This window comes from Oreochromis niloticus, linkage group LG6 (assembly GCF_001858045.2).
Source record: "Oreochromis niloticus isolate F11D_XX linkage group LG6, O_niloticus_UMD_NMBU, whole genome shotgun sequence".
Taxonomy (NCBI): Eukaryota; Metazoa; Chordata; class Actinopteri; order Cichliformes; family Cichlidae; genus Oreochromis; species Oreochromis niloticus.
In genome coordinates, this window is record NC_031971.2 from 8,052,590 (window position 1) to 8,076,906 (window position 24,317).

General features: G+C 41.1%; 5 long non-coding RNA genes across 6 annotated transcripts; all 5 read right to left on the reverse strand.

Annotated features, from left to right (window-relative positions):
- Positions 1–333: 333 nt before the first annotated feature.
- On the reverse strand, positions 334–6,197 carry LOC109202562 (uncharacterized). Its single transcript, XR_002062487.2, has 6 exons — positions 6,110–6,197; positions 5,806–6,015; positions 3,888–3,969; positions 3,559–3,731; positions 3,255–3,464; positions 334–1,930 (listed from the first exon to the last, which is right to left on the reverse strand). It is a non-coding gene; the product is annotated as an uncharacterized LOC109202562 (long non-coding RNA).
- A 6-nt stretch (positions 6,198–6,203) lies between these two features.
- Positions 6,204–9,948, reverse strand: LOC109202563 (uncharacterized). Its single transcript, XR_002062488.2, has 5 exons — positions 9,798–9,948; positions 7,880–7,961; positions 7,621–7,723; positions 6,425–6,506; positions 6,204–6,269 (listed from the first exon to the last, which is right to left on the reverse strand). It is a non-coding gene; the product is annotated as an uncharacterized LOC109202563 (long non-coding RNA).
- Positions 9,949–10,186: 238 nt separating this feature from the next.
- Positions 10,187–17,964, reverse strand: LOC109202565 (uncharacterized). 2 transcript variants are annotated; one of them, XR_003220642.1, is made up of 10 exons: positions 17,776–17,964; positions 15,859–15,940; positions 15,600–15,702; positions 14,408–14,489; positions 14,091–14,252; positions 13,788–13,997; positions 11,870–11,951; positions 11,611–11,713; positions 10,417–10,498; positions 10,187–10,261 (listed from the first exon to the last, which is right to left on the reverse strand). It is a non-coding gene; the product is annotated as an uncharacterized LOC109202565 (long non-coding RNA). The 2 variants fall into 2 exon arrangements; XR_003220641.1 differs by lacking the exon at positions 17,776–17,964 and having other exon boundaries at positions 15,859–16,278.
- A 133-nt stretch (positions 17,965–18,097) lies between these two features.
- On the reverse strand, positions 18,098–19,498 carry LOC109202566 (uncharacterized). The gene is made up of 3 exons (XR_002062491.2): positions 19,174–19,498; positions 18,394–18,475; positions 18,098–18,238 (listed from the first exon to the last, which is right to left on the reverse strand). It is a non-coding gene; the product is annotated as an uncharacterized LOC109202566 (long non-coding RNA).
- A 172-nt stretch (positions 19,499–19,670) lies between these two features.
- Positions 19,671–23,235, reverse strand: LOC109202564 (uncharacterized). The gene is made up of 4 exons (XR_002062489.2): positions 23,101–23,235; positions 20,802–21,001; positions 19,862–19,943; positions 19,671–19,705 (listed from the first exon to the last, which is right to left on the reverse strand). It is a non-coding gene; the product is annotated as an uncharacterized LOC109202564 (long non-coding RNA).
- Between the last annotated feature and the right edge of the window lie 1,082 nt (positions 23,236–24,317).

The window sequence follows — 24,317 nt, forward strand, 5'->3', positions numbered from 1 at the left end:
TACAGAAGTACTGCTAAAGATACTCACACATCCACTATTAACACAGACTCTCCCCAGTGTCTGTGTCTGATGAGGTCAAGCAGGTACTGAGAGTCTGGTGTGGGGACGTTCAATGAGTCCACAAAATTGTGTCAACAAGCAGTTCAAAAGAGGGTAAGAAAGTATACAGCTGTCAATAAATATTACGGATACGTAATAAAGTAGTTAAAGTCATCATGCATCCTATTCTCTCGTGTTATGTGTTCTAATTATAGTGTCACAGATAAAGAAAGGCTTTTCTTTCTTTCTTTTGAAAACTTACAATTCGTCTGTTTTGGAGGAAGGAAGGCTCAGGGTTTAAGTAGTCATCATCATGGGCTCATCCGATTAGAATGAGAATAGGCAGTCATCAATCATTTGCAGGTTTTTGTCGTTTTATTGAATAATGGGTAAAGGAAAGACACACATGGACTGCTATCTCTAAAAGGGACATAAAGTATGATTTAAAAACCAAAAAGGGGGATCATGAGCTACAACCAAGAAAATGTGTTTAAACTTTCACTAAAACCAAAATATTCTAACAACACATCCCTCCATCTTATAATAGAATCAAGTTTGTTTTATTTCATTACATTATAGTGAATTTCCTGAGGGACATGTGTAGACTGATATTGTGTTGGATGTGTCAGTATTAGATTTTAAGTTAAGGTATGCCTGCTTTGAACGATTCTTCCTTTTTGTGTGTTTGGGGTTTTCTTAATCATTTCTGTTCTCTTCTGCATGTGAAAGTCTGTGTTTCAAAGATCCATGCTCTACAGAATGATTGTGAATGAATTCCACTATTATTCCACATATATGTGTGAGGCTTTTAGAAGCAGCAAGATATACGCAGCTCCGACTGACCCCTGCCGTTTTGTACTTTTTTCATTTGTCACACATTTAAAAGGTTTAATCAAAGCTAATACATTCATTCTACTAGAAAGTGATGACAAATGATTAAAGTGAGAGGTTACTTATGTTTCATTTTCCAATTAAGGTGAGTTATTTTTAAACTGGTCCCTGTTATCCAACTGAAAGCTGCCGACTCATCTTAATACAGGAAGTCTTGTTAAAGAAAGCTCAGTTTAAGTTATTCAGCTTTTCCTAAGAACCACTACTACTGTTTGTAAACAATTTTACCATTAAATAAGACCATAAAGAACAGTGAATTTATTTGTAACATTTATTGTATGATTTTCCCCTGTTGGATTAAGATGGGGCTACTCTTGACCAGGCTCAGCTGAAGAAGAGTCCTTCTTCCAGAAAAACCTGAAAGTCTTTTTCTTCTTTTTTTGAAGCAGTTCTTGGAGTTTGATGTTCTGTGCTGTGAGGTTTGTAATGTCAAGGAAAAGTTTCTCAGTGCTTTTCTCCAGTTCAATTTTGTCTTGGCTTTTTTCATATTTTTCTTGCAGTTCTTTGTACTTTTCTTGCAGATCTGTGTATCTTTCTTCTTGACCTTTCTTTTCCTCGCACATGTCGTTGCCAGTTTGTTGTGGTCTGTCATGGATGGCCAGTAACTTTTGATGTCTTTTTTCCAGTTCTTGAACAGTAGCCTGCATGTCTTTATTTTTATTGTCGCTTCTCTTCTTGCATTTCACTATTTTTGAACGAGACTTTGTTATACAGTCCTTGCAGGTGGTTATTTTTGCTGACCAGCGCTTCGAATTTACCCTGCATTTCATTATGTGTTGCCCCCTGATTTTTCTTCTCTGCTAGTAGTTTTGTGTTTTCTTGAAGCGCTTGGTCAAACTTGACTTGCAGCCCCTCTTTTTCCTTTGCCATGTTGTGGAGCTTGGCTTGGATTTCTTCTTGTTTCGCTCGGAGGTTTCTCTCTAACTCCTTGTTTGTTTCCTCTTGTTGTTTCTTATCTGTTAGTAGTTCTTTGTTTCTGTGAAGCGCTTGGTGCAACCACCTGCAGAGAGTAAGGACAGTTCAATTCACTTGTACTGCGCCAAATCACAACAACAGTTGCCTCAAGGTGCTTTATACTGTAAGTTAAAGACTCTACAATAATACAGAGAAAACAGAAAAAGCTCCAACAATGAGATCACCCCCTATGAGTAAGCGCTTGACAGATAGCCATACCAAGTGATAGCAACATCACTCGAGAAGCTCGAGAAGGGTGAAGATTCAAGATTCTTAGTTTGTCACATGCAGAGTCATACAAGTACGACACACAGTGAAATGTGTCCTGAACTGCTTCTTTGACTGTGCAGAAAAATACATTATATATAATAAGTAAATTTAGAAAAAAAAACAAAACTGCTTTACAAGTGAAAATTTGTAAATTAAAAATCTGAAAATGTACGAATGGAATGTTAAAGCTTCCATCCATCGAGAGTAAGCTCTCTGCAGCAGGTAGATGACTGCATCTAACACTTCCAGATTTGGTTTGTATGCCAACTGCACAGTCAAGAGACGTTTTCACTCATGGTCTTAGAGACACCAAGACTTGTCTTCCCTGCACCTTCTTCACATATGATGGGAGGACAAGTGCCTAACAGTTGTTAAGCTCTGATGGTGTTGACTTCAGTACAGGAACCCAACAGGTTGTTTAACATAACACTAGTGTTGTGTCCTGATTCATACAGGCTGAAAATAGACCGCACTCTGTGATGTCACGTGGCCTACCACTGTGGGAATGACAGCAACATGGACACAATCACTTTAACTTTGTTACACCATCTCTAACAGTTGACTGTGGAACACTGAGTAGCAAGGACATTTCACAATTAGGACTTGTTGGACAGGTGACATCCTGGAAACTACAGGATGCCACAGTTACAGCCATGCAGGTGATAGGAACACCTAAATTCAACGATTTGGACGGGTGAGTGAAAACCTTTAGCATTATAGTGTATAACTCAGGATCACAGACAAGCACATGTCCTTAAAAATAATGATATAATTACTATAACTTCAGTCTTTCTCTTAGACAAATGACGGTCCAATAACTCCAGGGGTAACCCAAAATGAAAAGAGAAAATATTCAATAAGTGATCCTTGCTGTTATTAAAGAAGATAAGCCAGATTGGTTTGAGAAGCGAAAGTACAACTGGGAAAACCTCTTGTGGTGTTTGATTTCATTGTACAATGTTAAAATAAAGCCCATTAAAACCCTTTAAAATTAAAATATTATTAGGAAATATTCTTTGGTATTGACACAACTTCTCAAAGACATAAGGAAAAAAAAAAGATCTGGAGAAATATGTAAGATGTATGAGCTGAGTTCTCACCTGATCAGCTGTGATGGAGATGTGTGGCTGGGCTGGGCTGGGGTTTGGTGGGTGGGGCAGAAGACAGCACAACTGATCAGGTGAGAAGTCAGCTCGCCTGATCAGTTGTGCTGTGAAGTAGGGGTGGGGTGACGGGTGGGGCTGGCTCCGTTGTGCTGTCCCCCCCATGAGGAGAGGGGGGGACAGCGTATGGAGGGGGGTTGATAGAACCTGGGGAGTGGGAGAGGTGGTAAGTGAGGACATGCGATCTAATAAAAAGACTGGATGTTACAACCCCTAATGGGATTTATAAGTACATAAGTACCTCCAACTAACAATCCTGCCCAGGATAACGAAAGTGACGGTGGAATACCTTCATGCCTCATCCCACACATTTGCCACTTGGGGTGGGGTGGGGTGACGGGTGGGGCAGGCTCCGTTGTGCTGTCCCCCCATGAGGAGAGGGGGGGACAGCGTATGGAGGGGGGTTGATGGAACCTGGGGGGTGGGAGAGGTGGTAAGTGAGGACATATATGACTCAATAAAAACAGTAGATGTTACAATCCCTAATGGCATTTATAACTATTAAGGAAGTGCAAACAGAATGTTACAGAACTGTTATAAAGTATGGAATACTGTCTGTACTGGACATACCTGCAGACATGAGGAAAAACCAGTCAGCAAACATGTAGCTATCACATGTCAATCTGATGGGTGTGATTCTTCCAGACTGCTGCTGTATTAAGCAAGTGCAAACAGAAAGTTACTGAACTGCTATAAAGCATTAAAGGGTAATCAGTTCAAATCACTGTTCTTTATTTATCACTGTCTAACTGACACTAACACAAGTTACAGGTAAGTACTGTCAGTTAAATTAAGCTGACGAAAACCTTTTAGTGCTAAATAGATACTTGCAAGCTCTACATTCAAGAACAATCTGAGCACACTGTCGCCGGCCGATTCAATCCGAATCGGGGAAATTTATCCTAAGACAGTCAGAGGACGGAGATAAAACAATCTCTTGTTTCAGACAAAATCTAAAATAAAGAGCTGCAGGTCTTTATTTTTACTACTTTCTACAGTATAGATGCAAACTAAAGACATCAAATATATGAAGCAAGATATATGGAATTAAGCAGCAAAGAAAAGATTGATAAAAACTCTAAACATGTTTTATATTTTAGATTCCTGAAAGTAGCCGCCCTTTGCTTTGTTGACAGCGCTGCAAACCCTTGGCCTTCTCTCACTGAGCTTCATGATGTCGCCACCTGAAGTGGTTTTCACGTCACAGGTGTGCCTTGTTCACTTGTGCAATTTCTTGCCTTCTTAATGAGGTTGGGACCATCACTTGTGTTGTGCAGCAGTCAGGTTGGTACCCAGCTGACAGTCCTATGTGACAACTGTTAGAATTCATATTATGGAAAGAAGTGATCAGCTAAGTAAAGAGAAACAACAGTCCATCATTACTTTAAGAACTGAAGGTCAGTCTATAAAACTGCTAAAACTTTCAATGTGCAAAAACCATCAAGTGTTCCAACAAAACTGGCTGACATGAGGACGCCCAAGGAAAGGAAGACCAAGAGTCACCTCTGCTGCTGAGGATAAATTCATCTGAATCACAGGCCTCAGAAATCGCAAGTTAACATCCACTCAGATTAGAGCCCAGATAAATGCCACACAGAGTTCCAGTAGCAGACACATCTCTACATCAACTGTGCAGAGCAGACTGTGTGAATCAGGCTTTTATGGTCAAATAGCTGCTAAGAAACCAAGACTAAGGAAAAGCAACAAGCAGAGGAGATTTGTTTGGGTCAAGAAACACAAGGAGTGGACATTAGACCAGAGGAAATCTGTGCTTTGGTCTGATGAGCCCAAATTTGAGATCTTTATCTTTGTGCGAAGCAGAAAAGGTGAATGGATGGTCTCTACATGAATGATTCCCACCGTGCAGCATTGCAGAGGAGGTGTGATGGTGTGGAGGTGCTTTGCTGGTGACACTGTTGTGGGATTTATTCAAAACTCAAGGCCCACTGAACCAGTTCATGTTTAGTTGGATCATCATACATTTTTCAACAGCACAATGAACCCAAACACACCTCCAGGCTGTGTAAGGACTATGTGACCAACAAGGAGAGTGATGGAGTGCTGCACCAGATGGCCTGGCCTTCATAGTCACCTGACCTAAACCCAATCGAGACGGTTTGGGATGAGATGGACCGCAGAGTGAAGGCAAAAGGGCCAACAAGTGCTCAGCATCTCTGGGAACTCCTTCAAGACTGTTGGAAAACCATTTCAGGTGACGACCTCATGAAGCTCATGGAGAGAATGCCAAGAGTGTGCAAAGCAGTAATCAAAGCAAAGGGTGACTATTTTGAAGACTCTATAATATAAACATGTTTTGAGTTATTTCACACTTTTTTGTTTACTACACAATTCCATAATTTCATTCATAGTTTTGATTCTGTCAGTGACAATCTACAATGTAAATAGTCATGAAAATAAAGAAAACAGTTAAATGAGAAGGTGTGTCCAAACACACTCTCATATATTTGACACACATATGCATGCTCACCTGATCAGCTGTGATGGAGATGTGTGGCTGGGCTGGGCTGGGGTTTGTTGGGTTTGGGGGTGGGGCAGAAGACAGCACAACTGATCAGGTGAGAAGTCAGCTCGCCTGATCAGTTGTGCTGTGAAGTAGGGGTGGGGTGGGGCTGGCTCCGTTGTGCTGTCCCCCCATGAGGAGAGGGGGGGACAGCGTATGGAGGGGGGTTGATAGAACCTGGGGAGTGGGAGAGGTGGTAAGTGAGGACATACGATCCAATAAAAACACTGGATGTTACAATCCCTAATGGGATTTATAAGTACATAAGTACCTCCAACTAACAATCCTGCCCAGGACAACGAAAGTGACGGTGGAATACCTTCATGCCTCATCCCACACATTTGCCACTTGGGGTGGGGTGAGGGTGGGGCAGGCTCCGTTGTGCTGTCGCCCCCCCCCCCGGGGAGAGTATGGAGGGGGGTTGATGGAACCTGGGGGTGGGAGAGGTGGTAAGTGAGGACATATATGACTCAATAAAAACAGTAGATGTTACAATCCCTAATGGCATTTATAACTATTAAGGAAGCGCAAACAGAATGTTACAGAACTGTTATAAAGTATGGAATACTGTCTGTACTGGACATACCTGCAGACATGAGGAAAAACCAGTCAGCAAACATGTAGCTATCACATGTCAATCTGATGGGTGTGATTCTTCCAGACTGCTGCTGTATTAAGCAAGTGCAAACAGAAAGTTACTGAACTGCTATAAAGCATTAAAGGGTAATCAGTTCAAATTACTGTTCTTTATTTATCACTGTCTAACTGACACAAACACAAGTTACAGGTAAGTACTGTCAGTTAAATTAAGCTGACGAAAACCTTTTAGAGCTGAATAGATACTTGCAAGCTCTACATTCAAGAACAATCTGAGCACACTGAAATCGTTTCGAGGTCAGTAAACACAACCAGAATTCATACATAAGGCACACGGGATTATAAGGGGCACTGTCGATTTTCAGAAAAATCAAAGGATTGATTTGAAGTGCGCCATATTTTCCAAACAACACGGTAATAACGACGGCCCGCTAGCATGCGCTACCAAAAATAGTGCTTTGTTGTGTATCTGACGGACGAAAGCTAAACCCGCTCCACACCACTGAAGTTGCAGCATTTTTACAAACCAATTCTGGTTCATCCGTTTCATTCAACGATCCACTTTCGCTCTTCTCATTCTGCGTCGCCGCCATGTGCGTATGTAAACATAGGCACTGCGCATGCGCGTTTTACCCACATTCTATCGCGATATTTCATTTTCCTATCGTTGCCCAAAATTACACCAGTATTACCGTGAACGGTATGATATGGCCCAGCCCTAGTAGAAAGAAAAGTTTTTATATTGCTATTGTGGTTTCTTGCAGACTTACAGGATGTTGCTTTTTTCCTCCAGTTACCATCATTGGTAATTATGGTCTGCTTCCCCCACAAAGAAAAACAGAAGCAAAAAAGATATTACAATTTTGTCCAGGGATATTGTTTTTGTTTTTGTTTCTCTGTGTTGCACTGAAATGCAATTTAAATGTTTGTTTTTTCCCTAATAAATTGAAAGAGCTTGACTTTACAATATTTATGTCCATGTCTATTATTTGGTTCTCTTGCCCACTAAACCTTCAAAATGAAAACATTTGTGCTTTACAGCAAATTTTCTTGTACAATTAACTGAGATTAAGTAATTACAAAACCTCTATTTAATTAGATTAATTTTTTTAATCGAGTCTCATCCCTAATATATACTTTTATAACACACACACACACACACACACACACACGGGTATGCCTCACCTGATCAGCTGTGAAGTAGGTGGGGGGGGGGGGCAGGCTCCATTGTGCTGTCCCCCACAAGGAGAGGGGGGGGGGACAGCTTATGGAGGGGGGTTGATGGAACCTGGGGGGTGGGAGAGGTGGTAAGTGAGGACATATATGACTCAATAAAAACAGTAGATGTTACAATCCCTAATGGCATTTATAACTATTAAGGAAGCGCAAACAGAATGTTACAGAACTGTTATAAAGTATGGAATACTGTCTGTACTGGACATACCTGCAGACATGAGGAAAAACCAGTCAGCAAACGTGTAGCTATCACATGTCAATCTGATGGGTGTGATTCTTCCAGACTGCTGCTGTATTAAGCAAGTGCAAACAGAAAGTTACTGAACTGCTATAAAGCATTAAAGGGTAATCAGTTCAAATCACTGTTCTTTATTTATCACTGTCTAACTGACACTAACACAAGTTACAGGTAAGTACTGTCAGTTAAATTAAGCTGACGAAAACCTTTTAGTGCTAAATAGATACTTGCAAGCTCTACATTCAAGAACAATCTTAGCACACTGTCGCCGGCCGATTCAATCCGAATCGGGGAAATTTATCCTAAGACAGTCAGAGGACGGAGATAAAACAATCTCTTGTTTCAGACAAAATCTAAAATAAAGAGCTGCAGGTCTTTATTTTTACTACTTTCTACACTATAGATGCAAACTAAAGACATCAAATATATGACGCAAGATATATGGAATTAAGCAGCAAAGAAAAGATTGATAAAAACTCTAAACATGTTTTATATTTTAGATTCCTGAAAGTAGCCGCCCTTTGCTTTGTTGACAGCGCTGCAAACCCTTGGCCTTCTCTCACTGAGCTTCATGATGTCGCCACCTGAAGTGGTTTTCACGTCACAGGTGTGCCTTGTTCACTTGTGCAATTTCTTGCCTTCTTAATGAGGTTGGGACCATGACTTGTGTTGTGCAGCAGTCAGGTTGGTACCCAGCTGACAGTCCTATGTGACAACTGTTAGAATTCATATTATGGAAAGAAGTGATCAGCTAAGTAAAGAGAAACAACAGTCCATCATTACTTTAAGAACTGAAGGTCAGTCTATAAAACTGCTAAAACTTTCAATGTGCAAAAACCATCAAGTGTTCCAACAAAACTGGCTGACATGAGGACGCCCAAGGAAAGGAAGACCAAGAGTCACCTCTGCTGCTGAGGATAAATTCATCTGAATCACAGGCCTCAGAAATCGCAAGTTAACATCCACTCAGATTAGAGCCCAGATAAATGCCACACAGAGTTCCAGTAGCAGACACATCTCTACATCAACTGTGCAGAGCAGACTGTGTGAATCAGGCTTTTATGGTCAAATAGCTGCTAAGAAACCAAGACTAAGGAAAAGCAACAAGCAGAGGAGATTTGTTTGGGTCAAGAAACACAAGGAGTGGACATTAGACCAGAGGAAATCTGTGCTTTGGTCTGATGAGCCCAAATTTGAGATCTTTATCTTTGTGCGAAGCAGAAAAGGTGAATGGATGGTCTCTACATGAATGATTCCCACCGTGCAGCATTGCAGAGGAGGTGTGATGGTGTGGAGGTGCTTTGCTGGTGACACTGTTGTGGGATTTATTCAAAACTCAAGGCCCATTGAACCAGTTCATGTTTAGTTGGATCATCATAAATTTTTCAACAGCACAATGAACCCAAACACACCTCCAGGCTGTGTAAGGACTATGTGACCAACAAGGAGAGTGATGGAGTGCTGCACCAGATGGCCTGGCCTTCATAGTCACCTGACCTAAACCCAATCGAGACGGTTTGGGATGAGATGGACCGCAGAGTGAAGGCAAAAGGGCCAACAAGTGCTCAGCATCTCTGGGAACTCCTTCAAGACTGTTGGAAAACCATTTCAGGTGACGACCTCATGAAGCTCATGGAGAGAATGCCAAGAGTGTGCAAAGCAGTAATCAAAGCAAAGGGTGACTATTTTGAAGACTCTATAATATAAACATGTTTTGAGTTATTTCACACTTTTTTGTTTACTACACAATTCCATAATTTCATTCATAGTTTTGATTCTGTCAGTGACAATCTACAATGTAAATAGTCATGAAAATAAAGAAAACAGTTAAATGAGAAGGTGTGTCCAAACACACTCTCATATATTTGACACACATATGCATGCTCACCTGATCAGCTGTGATGGAGATGTGTGGCTGGGCTGGGCTGGGGTTTGTTGGGTTTGGGGGTGGGGCAGAAGACAGCACAACTGATCAGGTGAGAAGTCAGCTCGCCTGATCAGTTGTGCTGTGAAGTAGGGGTGGGGTGGGGCTGGCTCCGTTGTGCTGTCCCCCCATGAGGAGAGGGGGGACAGCGTATGGAGGGGGGTTGATAGAACCTGGGGAGTGGGAGAGGTGGTAAGTGAGGACATACGATCCAATAAAAACACTGGATGTTACAATCCCTAATGGGATTTATAAGTACATAAGTACCTCCAACTAACAATCCTGCCCAGGACAACGAAAGTGACGGTGGAATACCTTCATGCCTCATCCCACACATTTGCCACTTGGGGTGGGTGAGGGGTGGGGCAGGCTCCGTTGTGCTGTCGCCCCCCCCCCCCGGGGAGAGTATGGAGGGGGGTTGATGGAACCTGGGGGTGGGAGAGGTGGTAAGTGAGGACATATATGACTCAATAAAAACAGTAGATGTTACAATCCCTAATGGCATTTATAACTATTAAGGAAGCGCAAACAGAATGTTACAGAACTGTTATAAAGTATGGAATACTGTCTGTACTGGACATACCTGCAGACATGAGGAAAAACCAGTCAGCAAACATGTAGCTATCACATGTCAATCTGATGGGTGTGATTCTTCCAGACTGCTGCTGTATTAAGCAAGTGCAAACAGAAAGTTACTGAACTGCTATAAAGCATTAAAGGGTAATCAGTTCAAATTACTGTTCTTTATTTATCACTGTCTAAGTGACACTAACACAAGTTACAGGTAAGTACTGTAAGTAAATTAAGCTGACGAAAACCTTTTAGAGCTGAATAGATACTTGCAAGCTCTACATTCAAGAACAATCTGAGCACACTGAAATCGTTTCGAGGTCAGTAAACACAACCAGAATTCATACATAAGGCACACGGGATTATAAGGGGCACTGTCGATTTTCAGAAAAATCAAAGGATTGATTTGAAGTGCGCCATATTTTCCAAACAACACGGTAATAACGACGGCCCGCTAGCATGCGCTACCAAAAATAGTGCTTTGTTGTGTATCTGACGGACGAAAGCTAAACCCGCTCCACACCACTGAAGTTGCAGCATTTTTACAAACCAATTCTGGTTCATCCGTTTCATTCAACGATCCACTTTCGCTCTTCTCATTCTGCGTCGCCGCCATGTGCGTATGTAAACATAGGCACTGCGCATGCGCGTTTTACCCACATTCTATCGCGATATTTCATTTTCCTATCGTTGCCCAAAATTACACCAGTATTACCGTGAACGGTATGATATGGCCCAGCCCTAGTAGAAAGAAAAGTTTTTATATTGCTATTGTGGTTTCTTGCAGACTTACAGGATGTTGCTTTTTTCCTCCAGTTACCATCATTGGTAATTATGGTCTGCTTCCCCCACAAAGAAAAACAGAAGCAAAAAAGATATTACAATTTTGTCCAGGGATATTGTTTTTGTTTTTGTTTCTCTGTGTTGCACTGAAATGCAATTTAAATGTTTGTTTTTTCCCTAATAAATTGAAAGAGCTTGACTTTACAATATTTATGTCCATGTCTATTATTTGGTTCTCTTGCCCACTAAACCTTCAAAATGAAAACATTTGTGCTTTACAGCAAATTTTCTTGTACAATTAACTGAGATTAAGTAATTACAAAACCTCTATTTAATTAGATTAATTTTTTAATCGAGTCTCATCCCTAATATATACTTTTATAACACACACACACACACACACACACACACGGGTATGCCTCACCTGATCAGCTGTGAAGTAGGTGGGGGGGGGGGGCAGGCTCCATTGTGCTGTCCCCCACAAGGAGAGGGGGGGGGGACAGCTTATGGAGGGGGGTTGATGGAACCTGGGGGGTGGGAGAGGTGGTAAGTGAGGACATATATGACTCAATAAAAACAGTAGATGTTACAATCCCTAATGGCATTTATAACTATTAAGGAAGCGCAAACAGAATGTTACAGAACTGTTATAAAGTATGGAATACTGTCTGTACTGGACATACCTGCAGACATGAGGAAAAACCAGTCAGCAAACGTGTAGCTATCACATGTCAATCTGATGGGTGTGATTCTTCCAGACTGCTGCTGTATTAAGCAAGTGCAAACAGAAAGTTACTGAACTGCTATAAAGCATTAAAGGGTAATCAGTTCAAATCACTGTTCTTTATTTATCACTGTCTAACTGACACTAACACAAGTTACAGGTAAGTACTGTCAGTTAAATTAAGCTGACGAAAACCTTTTAGTGCTAAATAGATACTTGCAAGCTCTACATTCAAGAACAATCTTAGCACACTGTCGCCGGCCGATTCAATCCGAATCGGGGAAATTTATCCTAAGACAGTCAGAGGACGGAGATAAAACAATCTCTTGTTTCAGACAAAATCTAAAATAAAGAGCTGCAGGTCTTTATTTTTACTACTTTCTACACTATAGATGCAAACTAAAGACATCAAATATATGACGCAAGATATATGGAATTAAGCAGCAAAGAAAAGATTGATAAAAACTCTAAACATGTTTTATATTTTAGATTCCTGAAAGTAGCCGCCCTTTGCTTTGTTGACAGCGCTGCAAACCCTTGGCCTTCTCTCACTGAGCTTCATGATGTCGCCACCTGAAGTGGTTTTCACGTCACAGGTGTGCCTTGTTCACTTGTGCAATTTCTTGCCTTCTTAATGAGGTTGGGACCATGACTTGTGTTGTGCAGCAGTCAGGTTGGTACCCAGCTGACAGTCCTATGTGACAACTGTTAGAATTCATATTATGGAAAGAAGTGATCAGCTAAGTAAAGAGAAACAACAGTCCATCATTACTTTAAGAACTGAAGGTCAGTCTATAAAACTGCTAAAACTTTCAATGTGCAAAAACCATCAAGTGTTCCAACAAAACTGGCTGACATGAGGACGCCCAAGGAAAGGAAGACCAAGAGTCACCTCTGCTGCTGAGGATAAATTCATCTGAATCACAGGCCTCAGAAATCGCAAGTTAACATCCACTCAGATTAGAGCCCAGATAAATGCCACACAGAGTTCCAGTAGCAGACACATCTCTACATCAACTGTGCAGAGCAGACTGTGTGAATCAGGCTTTTATGGTCAAATAGCTGCTAAGAAACCAAGACTAAGGAAAAGCAACAAGCAGAGGAGATTTGTTTGGGTCAAGAAACACAAGGAGTGGACATTAGACCAGAGGAAATCTGTGCTTTGGTCTGATGAGCCCAAATTTGAGATCTTTATCTTTGTGCGAAGCAGAAAAGGTGAATGGATGGTCTCTACATGAATGATTCCCACCGTGCAGCATTGCAGAGGAGGTGTGATGGTGTGGAGGTGCTTTGCTGGTGACACTGTTGTGGGATTTATTCAAAACTCAAGGCCCATTGAACCAGTTCATGTTTAGTTGGATCATCATAAATTTTTCAACAGCACAATGAACCCAAACACACCTCCAGGCTGTGTAAGGACTATGTGACCAACAAGGAGAGTGATGGAGTGCTGCACCAGATGGCCTGGCCTTCATAGTCACCTGACCTAAACCCAATCGAGACGGTTTGGGATGAGATGGACCGCAGAGTGAAGGCAAAAGGGCCAACAAGTGCTCAGCATCTCTGGGAACTCCTTCAAGACTGTTGGAAAACCATTTCAGGTGACGACCTCATGAAGCTCATGGAGAGAATGCCAAGAGTGTGCAAAGCAGTAATCAAAGCAAAGGGTGACTATTTTGAAGACTCTATAATATAAACATGTTTTGAGTTATTTCACACTTTTTTGTTTACTACACAATTCCATAATTTCATTCATAGTTTTGATTCTGTCAGTGACAATCTACAATGTAAATAGTCATGAAAATAAAGAAAACAGTTAAATGAGAAGGTGTGTCCAAACACACTCTCATATATTTGACACACATATGCATGCTCACCTGATCAGCTGTGATGGAGATGTGTGGCTGGGCTGGGCTGGGGTTTGTTGGGTTTGGGGGTGGGGCAGAAGACAGCACAACTGATCAGGTGAGAAGTCAGCTCGCCTGATCAGTTGTGCTGTGAAGTAGGGGTGGGGTGGGGCTGGCTCCGTTGTGCTGTCCCCCCATGAGGAGAGGGGGGGACAGCGTATGGAGGGGGGTTGATAGAACCTGGGAGTGGGAGAGGTGGTAAGTGAGGACATACGATCCAATAAAAACACTGGATGTTACAATCCCTAATGGGATTTATAAGTACATAAGTACCTCCAACTAACAATCCTGCCCAGGACAACGAAAGTGACGGTGGAATACCTTCATGCCTCATCCCACACATTTGCCACTTGGGGTGGGGTGAGGGGTGGGGCAGGCTCCGTTGTGCTGTCGCCCCCCCCCCCCGGGGAGAGTATGGAGGGGGGTTGATGGAACCTGGGGGTGGGAGAGGTGGTAAGTGAGGACATATATGACTCAATAAAAACAGTAGATGTTACAATCCCTAATGGCATTTATAACTATTAAGGAAGCGCAAACAGAATGTTACAGAACTGTTATAAAGTATGGAATACTGTCTGTACTGGACATACCTGCAGACATGAGGAAAAACCAGTCAGCAAACATGTAGCTATCACATGTCAATCTGATGGGTGTGATTCTTCCAGACTGCTGCTGTATTAAGCAAGTGCAAACAGAAAGTTACTGAACTGCTATAAAGCATTAAAGGGTAATCAGTTCAAATTACTGTTCTTTATTTATCACTGTCTAAGTGACACTAACACAAGTTACAGGTAAGTACTGTAAGTAAATTAAGCTGACGAAAACCTTTTAGAGCTGAATAGATACTTGCAAGCTCTACATTCAAGAACAATCTGAGCACACTGAAATCGTTTCGAGGTCAGTAAACACAACCAGAATTCATACATAAGGCACACGGGATTATAAGGGGCACTGTCGATTTTCAGAAAAATCAAAGGATTGATTTGAAGTGCGCCATATTTTCCAAACAACACGGTAATAACGACGGCCCGCTAGCATGCGCTACCAAAAATAGTGCTTTGTTGTGTATCTGACGGACGAAAGCTAAACCCGCTCCACACCACTGAAGTTGCAGCATTTTTACAAACCAATTCTGGTTCATCCGTTTCATTCAACGATCCACTTTCGCTCTTCTCATTCTGCGTCGCCGCCATGTGCGTATGTAAACATAGGCACTGCGCATGCGCGTTTTACCCACATTCTATCGCGATATTTCATTTTCCTATCGTTGCCCAAAATTACACCAGTATTACCGTGAACGGTATGATATGGCCCAGCCCTAGTAGAAAGAAAAGTTTTTATATTGCTATTGTGGTTTCTTGCAGACTTACAGGATGTTGCTTTTTTCCTCCAGTTACCATCATTGGTAATTATGGTCTGCTTCCCCCACAAAGAAAACAGAAGCAAAAAAGATATTACAATTTTGTCCAGGGATATTGTTTTTGTTTTTGTTTCTCTGTGTTGCACTGAAATGCAATTTAAATGTTTGTTTTTTCCCTAATAAATTGAAAGAGCTTGACTTTACAATATTTATGTCCATGTCTATTATTTGGTTCTCTTGCCCACTAAACCTTCAAAATGAAAACATTTGTGCTTTACAGCAAATTTTCTTGTACAATTAACTGAGATTAAGTAATTACAAAACCTCTATTTAATTAGATTAATTTTTTTAATCGAGTCTCATCCCTAATATATACTTTTATAACACACACACACACACACACACACACGGGTATGCCTCACCTGATCAGCTGTGAAGTAGGTGGGGGGGGGGGGCAGGCTCCATTGTGCTGTCCCCCCACAAGGAGAGGGGGGGGGACAGCTTATGGAGGGGGGTTGATGGAACCTGGGGGGTGGGAGAGGTGGTAAGTGAGGACATATATGACTCAATAAAAACAGTAGATGTTACAATCCCTAATGGCATTTATAACTATTAAGGAAGCGCAAACAGAATGTTACAGAACTGTTATAAAGTATGGAATACTGTCTGTACTGGACATACCTGCAGACATGAGGAAAAACCAGTCAGCAAACGTGTAGCTATCACATGTCAATCTGATGGGTGTGATTCTTCCAGACTGCTGCTGTATTAAGCAAGTGCAAACAGAAAGTTACTGAACTGCTATAAAGCATTAAAGGGTAATCAGTTCAAATCACTGTTCTTTATTTATCACTGTCTAACTGACACTAACACAAGTTACAGGTAAGTACTGTCAGTTAAATTAAGCTGACGAAAACCTTTTAGTGCTAAATAGATACTTGCAAGCTCTACATTCAAGAACAATCTTAGCACACTGTCGCCGGCCGATTCAATCCGAATCGGGGAAATTTATCCTAAGACAGTCAGAGGACGGAGATAAAACAATCTCTTGTTTCAGACAAAATCTAAAATAAAGAGCTGCAGGTCTTTATTTTTACTACTTTCTACACTATAGATGCAAACTAAAGACATCAAATATATGACGCAAGATATATGGAATTAAGCAGCAAAGAAAAGATTGATAAAAACTCTAAACATGTTTTATATTTTAGATTCCTGAAAGTAGCCGCCCTTTGCTTTGTTGACAGCGCTGCAAACCCTTGGCCTTCTCTCACTGAGCTTCATGATGTCGCCACCTGAAGTGGTTTTCACGTCACAGGTGTGCCTTGTTCACTTGTGCAATTTCTTGCCTTCTTAATGAGGTTGGGACCATGACTTGTGTTGTGCAGCAGTCAGGTTGGTACCCAGCTGACAGTCCTATGTGACAACTGTTAGAATTCATATTATGGAAAGAAGTGATCAGCTAAGTAAAGAGAAACAACAGTCCATCATTACTTTAAGAACTGAAGGTCAGTCTATAAAACTGCTAAAACTTTCAATGTGCAAAAACCATCAAGTGTTCCAACAAAACTGGCTGACATGAGGACGCCCAAGGAAAGGAAGACCAAGAGTCACCTCTGCTGCTGAGGATAAATTCATCTGAATCACAGGCCTCAGAAATCGCAAGTTAACATCCACTCAGATTAGAGCCCAGATAAATGCCACACAGAGTTCCAGTAGCAGACACATCTCTACATCAACTGTGCAGAGCAGACTGTGTGAATCAGGCTTTTATGGTCAAATAGCTGCTAAGAAACCAAGACTAAGGAAAAGCAACAAGCAGAGGAGATTTGTTTGGGTCAAGAAACACAAGGAGTGGACATTAGACCAGAGGAAATCTGTGCTTTGGTCTGATGAGCCCAAATTTGAGATCTTTATCTTTGTGCGAAGCAGAAAAGGTGAATGGATGGTCTCTACATGAATGATTCCCACCGTGCAGCATTGCAGAGGAGGTGTGATGGTGTGGAGGTGCTTTGCTGGTGACACTGTTGTGGGATTTATTCAAAACTCAAGGCCCATTGAACCAGTTCATGTTTAGTTGGATCATCATAAATTTTTCAACAGCACAATGAACCCAAACACACCTCCAGGCTGTGTAAGGACTATGTGACCAACAAGGAGAGTGATGGAGTGCTGCACCAGATGGCCTGGCCTTCATAGTCACCTGACCTAAACCCAATCGAGACGGTTTGGGATGAGATGGACCGCAGAGTGAAGGCAAAAGGGCCAACAAGTGCTCAGCATCTCTGGGAACTCCTTCAAGACTGTTGGAAAACCATTTCAGGTGACGACCTCATGAAGCTCATGGAGAGAATGCCAAGAGTGTGCAAAGCAGTAATCAAAGCAAAGGGTGACTATTTTGAAGACTCTATAATATAAACATGTTTTGAGTTATTTCACACTTTTTGTTTACTACACAATTCCATAATTTCATTCATAGTTTTGATTCTGTCAGTGACAATCTACAATGTAAATAGTCATGAAAATAAAGAAAACAGTTAAATGAGAAGGTGTGTCCAAACACACTCTCATATATTTGACACACATATGCATGCTCACCTGATAAGCTGTGATGGAGATGTGTGGCTGGGCTGGGCTGGGGTTTGTTGGGTTTGGGGGTGGGGCAGAAGACAGCACAACTGATCAGGTGAGAAGTCAGCTCGCCTGATCAGTTGTGCTGTGAAGTAGGGGTGGGGTGGGGCTGGCTCCGTTGTGCTGTCCCCCCCATGAGGAGAGGGGGGACAGCGTATGGAGGGGGTTGATAGAACCTGGGAGTGGGAGAGGTGGTAAGTGAGGACATACGATCCAATAAAAACACTGGATGTTACAATCCCTAATGGGATTTATAAGTACATAAGTACCTCCAACTAACAATCCTGCCCAGGACAACGAAAGTGACGGTGGAATACCTTCATGCCTCATCCCACACATTTGCCACTTGGGGTGGGTGGGTGAGGGGTGGGGCAGGCTCCGTTGTGCTGTCGCCCCCCCCCGGGGAGAGTATGGAGGGGGTTGATGGAACCTGGGGGTGGGAGAGGTGGTAAGTGAGGACATATATGACTCAATAAAAACAGTAGATGTTACAATCCCTAATGGCATTTATAACTATTAAGGAAGCGCAAACAGAATGTTACAGAACTGTTATAAAGTATGGAATACTGTCTGTACTGGACATACCTGCAGACATGAGGAAAAACCAGTCAGCAAACATGTAGCTATCACATGTCAATCTGATGGGTGTGATTCTTCCAGACTGCTGCTGTATTAAGCAAGTGCAAACAGAAAGTTACTGAACTGCTATAAAGCATTAAAGGGTAATCAGTTCAAATTACTGTTCTTTATTTATCACTGTCTAAGTGACACTAACACAAGTTACAGGTAAGTACTGTAAGTAAATTAAGCTGACGAAAACCTTTTAGAGCTGAATAGATACTTGCAAGCTCTACATTCAAGAACAATCTGAGCACACTGAAATCGTTTCGAGGTCAGTAAACACAACCAGAATTCATACATAAGGCACACGGGATTATAAGGGGCACTGTCGATTTTCAGAAAAATCAAAGGATTGATTTGAAGTGCGCCATATTTTCCAAACAACACGGTAATAACGACGGCCCGCTAGCATGCGCTACCAAAAATAGTGCTTTGTTGTGTATCTGACGGACGAAAGCTAAACCAGCTCCACACCACTGAAGTTGCAGCATTTTTACAAACCAATTCTGGTTCATCCGTTTCATTCAACGATCCACTTTCGCTCTTCTCATTCTGCGTCGCCGCCATGTGCGTATGTAAACATAGGCACTGCGCATGCGCGTTTTACCCACATTCTATCGCGATATTTCATTTTCCTATCGTTGCCCAAAATTACACCAGTATTACCGTGAACGGTATGATATGGCCCAGCCCTAGTAGAAAGAAAAGTTTTTATATTGCTATTGTGGTTTCTTGCAGACTTACAGGATGTTGCTTTTTTCCTCCAGTTACCATCATTGGTAATTATGGTCTGCTTCCCCCACAAAGAAAAACAGAAGCAAAAAAGATATTACAATTTTGTCCAGGGATATTGTTTTTGTTTTTGTTTCTCTGTGTTGCACTGAAATGCAATTTAAATGTTTGTTTTTTCCCTAATAAATTGAAAGAGCTTGACTTTACAATATTTATGTCCATGTCTATTATTTGGTTCTCTTGCCCACTAAACCTTCAAAATGAAAACATTTGTGCTTTACAGCAAATTTTCTTGTACAATTAACTGAGATTAAGTAATTACAAAACCTCTATTTAATTAGATTAATTTTTTTAATCGAGTCTCATCCCTAATATATACTTTATAACACACACACACACACACACACACACACACACGGGTATGCCTCACCTGATCAGCTGTGAAGTAGGTGGTGGGGGGGGGGGGGGGGGGGGGGGCAGGCTCCATTGTGCTGTCCCCCACAAGGAGAGGGGGGGACAGCTTATGGAGGGGGGTTGATGGAACCTGGGGGGTGGGAGAGGTGGTAAGTGAGGACATATATGACTCAATAAAAACAGTAGATGTTACAATCCCTAATGGCATTTATAACTATTAAGGAAGCGCAAACAGAATGTTACAGAACTGTTATAAAGTATGGAATACTGTCTGTACTGGACATACCTGCAGACATGAGGAAAAACCAGTCAGCAAACGTGTAGCTATCACATGTCAATCTGATGGGTGTGATTCTTCCAGACTGCTGCTGTATTAAGCAAGTGCAAACAGAAAGTTACTGAACTGCTATAAAGCATTAAAGGGTAATCAGTTCAAATTACTGTTCTTTATTTATCACTGTCTAACTGACACTAACACAAGTTACAGGTAAGTACTGTCAGTTAAATTAAGCTGACGAAAACCTTTTAGTGCTAAATAGATACTTGCAAGCTCTACATTCAAGAACAATCTGAGCACACTGTCATCGGTTAGCATCAGTGGGTAACTTTAGCTAAAGACTGTATGAAAGCATTAAGGTGCTGCATCATCTCATCCTCTTCTTCTTTCTCATCTCCATCAGACCAAAAAGATGAGAGCGAATTCTTGTCATCTCTCTTTGTCTGACTGACTGCTACACATTTTGTACATGTTGAGCTTCCACTACTATTGAGGTGTATGGAGTGTGTGATCTGAGAAGGCACAGGACTTAAGTAGCTAAGCTGAAGCCTCAAAAGCTTCTTCTCACTGCAACAGTGCCCACTGCTGCTGACCTAAAGGATTACACTGTTGCATTTCTTTTTTAACGCTGCTTGCTTCAATAGTTGTTTCTTATTGTCAGACAACGAAAGCCAGGATTCAACTACAAACATGAAACTTTGGATAAAACTTGTTGTGATTCATAAATGCAATCTGGATATCTTCACCAACACTCAAGTTATTCTTGAAATATTTATGCACTTCAGTTTACCTATTTTTATTATTATTATTATTTTTCTTATTCTAGTCCAGTTATAGTAAAGCTACCTAAAAAATCCTCATTTGATTAATAGTACACAGAACAATTGTACATTACAGCTTTGTGAAAACAAAAGAAAAGACTATTACTTATTATTTTAGAACAATAAACCTGAAGCAGATGATGAGAAGATATTGCAGAATTTTTGCAATGTCCATTAGTCTTCAGGATGCCAGGATGTCATTGTCTTTCCAGGAGGGTGGGCAGCATCATTACAGTTGAAGACCTTCTCCATGTGGCACATCTTCTGGAACAAGTCATCATCTCCACAGCAAGTAGACATGTTCCAGATGTGCCAAATTCCCTTTTTTCTTAAGCAATGAAGACAAGAGATAAAAAGACAAGAATATGTCAATCGTAAAAACAACAACTTAAATATGTATATCGACCTAGAGCTGGGCGATATATCGAGTTTTTTAAAAATATCGATATATTTTTATACGAGATATAAGATGTGACAATATCCTTTATATCGATATAGTCTATGTTACGTTATAATTATAGTTGCGGAGCCGCAAGTTTGCCTCTCTTTCGTCCACTTTTGTCTCTATGCAACGTTACTCGACCTCGCCTCTCCTTCACTGAACACAACTCCCCCTCCTCCCCATCGCTTCACCTGCAGGCAGCGACAAGATGGACACGGCAAATGTCCGTTAATGAGTTACTGCGCATCGCCCCATGCGTGGGGCTGGACGGTGTCAACGTGTTAACGAGCTAACCACGCTAACGAGCTAGCCACGCTAACGCCATGCTCGGCCTGAAATCCTTTCATCTTCTCAAAAGTTGACTGCGCGCCTTTTGTGTGAATTCTGGTTGTGCTTGATGACCGCGAACCGATTTTATGTGATACACGGCGCTCAGCAATCTGTCAAAAAATGTTTTAGTTCGACTTTGGTAAGCTACGGAGCTGCACCGCTTGATGGATTGTCGGAGCATTAGGGCTACCGAGGAGCCTTGCGGAGTGATACGTACTGTGATTCAACGTAATATTACCGTATTGTGTGTGTATAAGGACCATAAATGGCTCCTGTCCAGAGACCTGGTTACGAAGCGGATTTCAAACTCCAGGCTGTCAGTCACGCAGTAGAAGTTGGGAACAGAGCAGCTGTGAAATCTGTCTATGTTATTATGCTCAGCGTCTTTTAGTTTACATTTTGACTGCACAATTGTGAGCTCTTTGTTACGCACAAAACAACATAGTTTTCTTTTATTTATAGAGCATCATTATTTAATAAATGCTCATAATTTATTTTTGAGTAGTTTTTTTTCATGTACATCTATGCTGTATGTTAATAAAAGTGCCTGTGTGACATCTGGGACACAGCTTTGACTAAGAACTCTCTTTTTGTTCTTACTTCGTGGCTTTAAAAAAATATTGAGATATATATCTTATATCGCCATCCAGCTAAAAAATATCGAGATATGAATTTTGGGTCATATCGCCCAGCTCTATATCGACCAGCAATATAAAATGGAAATCAGTGTCAGAGATTATGAAAAACACAGGTTTTATTTCACATCTATTTAAAATCTTGGACAAAACTGTAAATAAAAGGTAGGAAAAGGACTAATCCACACTTCAGACAGTAAGCAAGTAGGGTCATACACTCAAAGACTCTTGCACTGGTAAGCCAGTAGGGGTTATAGAGCAGTATAAAATTAAAAAATTCAAACTTGTTCTCTTGGCTAACAGAACAAAATTGGATCTGAAAAGCAGTTTCAATCAGTTTTAATAAAACTGATTGATCAGAAGTAAAATGAGAGGTACTTGCAGCTTGACTAACCAACTAGAATATGTGAAGCAAGTTTACTTTGTTTTGCTCAAATTCCAAGAAATCCATGAAATCCTGCTCTTAAATTTTCTTAACTATGAAATTATGGTTCATATTTATAACCAATTAAAGTATTGATTGTTAAATCATCCTTTAAGTTTTTGTAGATCATGAGATGAAATACAACTAACTTATCACTCAGCTACTGGGTGTATGATCGCATAGAATTTACTGTAAACTTTCACACAGTAAACCACCAAAATATAAATTTTACATCAAACAAACATTACATTTCACCACAAATAGTGCATAAAGAACAAAAGTGCTTCGTTACATGCTTGTGATCCAAAATTCAAATCTGGTAAAAACAAATTCTAACACAAAAATCGTTTATATTGCTTTTAAACACAAAAAAACACTCCGTGAATTATCGTTAGCAAAATGCTAATTTTAGCAAGAGACTAGCATACTTTTTTAGCTAGCACGTGGTCTCAAATCACCAAGATGGGGTATCAGCGCGAACACAGCCACGTGGCACGTGGCGTGCTCCCGTTAACTTAGCACATTAAAGTTTGCAAGTCAGCTTTCGGACAGTGCAAACACTTGTTTATAACACTTTTTTCTATATTAAAACTCACCAAAACGACCGACAGTTCAGCACGGACCACATGCAGCTTGTCTCATTTACTTTCAGGGTGTGAAAGACCCAGCTAATGCATGATGGTGGTCTGATGCTTGGAAGGCGGGACTGCTTCTAAAGTTTAGTTAGAGGGAGGATCATACTTCCTGTTTTCAAAATAAATATTTTTCAAAATAAAAGAGGTGAAATGCATTTATACAAATAAAAAGATGAAAGAAAATAACAAAAGGCGTTTTATCTACACAAATTTCTGTTGATTTGCTAACTCGGCCTGACAGTATTTCAAAATAGATTTTGGCACAGCTGTTAGCAAGCTTGGCTAGCCGTTTGTTTGTTTGTTTGTTTGTTTGTTTGTTTGTTTGTTTGTTTGTTTGTTTGTTTTACTCACATACACAATCACACAGAGTACACCATGCAGTGAAATGCTTTCCCGTTTGGCTACGGCAGGCAATGAGGTGCGTTTAATGTGTCTCTGTTAATTTGAGTTTTCAATGAAACCATGATAAACAGGTATTTATGGCTCTGTGGTGGATCACTAGAGGGCTCCACTCACACCCAGTGTTAAGGAAGTGTGTTCCTCTTTTTTGTGGCGCGATATGAGCAGTTGATGTTAGAGACGAATAAAGAAGGAGTGAGAACTGAGAGCTCTGTGTCGTTGATGCTTACCTCCACAGTTCTACACTTTTACTGGCTGGGTTTATTTTGATAACAGTGTAATTGCAAACCATGCCACATGATGGTTTAAGTTATTTAATTTCGCTGAATATGTGAGAAAAGCTAAAGTAGCATTATATTTTTATGGTGATGTTTCTAAATGCAATTGCCTTTATTTTAATTAGTTCTCACAATGAAGACGCTGAGCGATCCTCTTGGTGAACTTGGAATAAATCATCTGTAAACAAAGAACTTGTCCGCGTGGTGGCTAAAAGGAGCAACAACGACTTGTGAGATAATTAACAACTAATAAATACATCTATATTTGTACAGTCAATGTTCATTACCAGGCCTCAGGAGAACTACAAGACATGTTGAGGAGGTAATTTAGCCATTTGAATCTGTAGCTGTATTGGCTCAAGGACACATCTAAAACCTGGAGGAGACCGGCCCTCGGGGCCTGGGGTTGCCCACCCACTGTCACTGAGTCTTCACTGTCATCACAGACAAGATACTGTCCTTTGTGTTTCATGACGGGGGGGAAAAAAGTATCATTAGAGT